Consider the following 2,500-nt stretch of genomic DNA (forward strand, 5'->3'; position numbering starts at 1 on the left):
TCAAATGTCTGCCTTATCAACTTTCGATGGTAGTTTCTGCGACTACCATGGTTGTCACGGGTAACGGGGAATCAGGGTTCGATTCCGGAGAGGGAGCCTGAGAAACGGCTACCACATCCAAGGAAGGCAGCAGGCGCGCAAATTACCCACTCCCGGCACGGGGAGGTAGTGACGAAAAATAACGATACGGGACTCTTACGAGGCCTCGTAATCGGAATGAGTACACTTTAAATATTTTAACGAGGAACAATTGGAGGGCAAGTCTGGTGCCAGCAGCCGCGGTAACTCCAGCTCCAATAGCGTATACTAAAATTGTTGCGGTTAAAAAGCTCGTAGTTGCATTTGTGCGCCGCGCTGTCGGTGCACCGCATCCGCGGTGATACTGACACGTCTGCGGAGCATATCGTCGGTGAGCCGTCGGTAAAACGGCGGTTCAATATCAAAATCCTATCGCGGTGCTCTTCGGTGAGTGTCGAGATGGGCCGACAATTTTACTTTGAACAAATTAGAGTGCTCAAAGCGGGCTCAAAATGCTGCTTGAATATTTCGTGCATGGAATAATAGAATATGATCTCGGTTCTATTTTGTTGGTTTTCAGAACTCCGAGGTAATGATTAATAGGGATAACTGGGGGCATTCGTATTGCGACGTTAGAGGTGAAATTCTTGGATCGTCGCAAGACGAACATCAGCGAAAGCATTTGCCAAAGGTGTTTTCATCAATCAAGAACGAAAGTTAGAGGTTCGAAGGCGATTAGATACCGCCCTAGTTCTAACCGTAAATATGTCATCTAGCGATCCGCCGACGTTACTACGATGGCTCGGCGGGCAGCTTCCGGGAAACCAAAGATTTTGGACTCCGGGGGGAGTATGGTTGCAAAGCTGAAACTTAAAGGAATTGACGGAAGGGCACCACCAGGAGTGGAGCCTGCGGCTTAATTTGACTCAACACGGGAAATCTCACCAGGCCCGGACACCGGAAGGATTGACAGATTAACAGCTCTTTCTTGATTCGGTGGGTGGTGGTGCATGGCCGTTCTTAGTTGGTGGAGCGATTTGTCTGGTTAATTCCGGTAACGAACGAGACTCTAGCCTGCTAAATAGGCGTCGTCATTTAGGTGTGCGCCGCTCCGGTGGCGCAACTCACTGGCGACGTATTAAAATTCTTCTTAGAGGGACCGGCGGCTTCGAGCCGCACGAGATTGAGCAATAACAGGTCTGTGATGCCCTTAGATGTCCTGGGCCGCACGCGCGCTACACTGAAGGAATCAGCATGTTCTCCCTGGCCTAGAGGCCCGGGCAACCCGTTGAAACTCCTTCGTGCTGGGGATTGGGGTTTGCAATTATCCCCCATAAACGAGGAATTCCTAGTAAGCGCGAGTCATAAGCTCGCGTTGATTACGTCCCTGCCCTTTGTACACACCGCCCGTCGCTACTACCGATTGAATGATTTAGTGAGGTCTTCGGACCGACACGCGGTGGCTTCACGGCCGTCGGCGTTGCTGGGAAGTTGACCAAACTTGATCATTTAGAGGAAGTAAAAGTCGTAACAAGGTTTCCGTAGGGGAACCTGCGGAAGGATCATTAACGTGTGTGTATGTGTGCGAGACGCGTGATATGTTCACGAACGTTGTTGCGCCGCTGTTGCTGTTGCTGTTGTTGCTGTTGCGACGACGACGACGACGACGACGACTTCGTACATACCGTGTTTACACATATATATATGTAATACATCCATAATGATATATATATACGACATATATACATATATATGTACGTACGCGCGCGCGCTGCTGTTCGTATCTAATGCGGACGAGCGCGCGCGCGTGTGCGTGCGTGTGTGTGTGCGTGTTTGTATATATGTATAAAAAATAAAATGTGAAATAATTGTCTCTAGCGTCTATTACGCCTAACGGCGCAGCGGCGACGGCGCCGTGGCGGTGGCCGGTGGCGGTGGTGGCATTCGTCGAAAGTGCTACCGCCGCCGCTGCCTCCGCCGCCGTCGAAGCGGCCGGGTGGCGGAAAAACGCCGAGAGACGAGCGCCGACCGGGGCATACCAAACGGAGCGTTCGAAGCGGTGAAAATCCCCACTGCCTAGCTCAGGCCCTTTATTGTCGGTTGGCGCTATACAAAACGAAATTTAAGCGGTTAGAAAGATGACAATGTCGTGCGTCACGCCAGCTCGTTGGGGGGTGCGCGGGTCGTCGTCGTTCATCATTCTAAAGGATTCGCGTCGGGGCGTTAAGCTTTTTCGGTGCCGTTTCTTTATGAACGCCTCGGCGCACATGAATTCGACCAACTTTCGACGTTAATACATAAAAACGGACAATCAAGTGGCCGACGGCGAGAGCCGTAGGCCGCTACCGTAAGTAATAACAACATTAAGAAAAAACCATTACCCTGGACGGTGGATCACTTGGCTCGCGGGTCGATGAAGAACGCAGTTAACTGCGCGTCATAGTGTGAACTGCAGGACACATTTGAACATCGACATTTCGAA

General features: G+C 51.1%; 2 non-coding genes across 2 annotated transcripts in view; both read left to right on the forward strand.

The window, feature by feature from the left end:
• The window catches only part of LOC137929190 (small subunit ribosomal RNA), a 1,904-nt gene extending 318 nt beyond the window's left edge, over positions 1 to 1,586 (forward strand). The window contains exon 1 of the ribosomal RNA XR_011108758.1: positions 1 to 1,586. This exon is cut by the window's left edge and continues 318 nt beyond it. This is a non-coding gene — a ribosomal RNA (small subunit ribosomal RNA).
• An 810-nt stretch (positions 1,587 to 2,396) lies between these two features.
• Positions 2,397 to 2,500, forward strand: part of LOC137929211 (5.8S ribosomal RNA) — a 157-nt gene continuing 53 nt past the window's right edge. Inside the window, exon 1 of the ribosomal RNA XR_011108776.1 lies at positions 2,397 to 2,500. This exon is cut by the window's right edge and continues 53 nt beyond it. This is a non-coding gene — a ribosomal RNA (5.8S ribosomal RNA).

The sequence above is a fragment of the Battus philenor genome, unplaced genomic scaffold (genome assembly GCF_028537555.1).
Source record: "Battus philenor isolate CCGP_79_NKW_IND1 unplaced genomic scaffold, ilBatPhil1.0.hap1 SCAF_44, whole genome shotgun sequence".
NCBI classification, from domain to species: Eukaryota; Metazoa; Arthropoda; class Insecta; order Lepidoptera; family Papilionidae; genus Battus; species Battus philenor.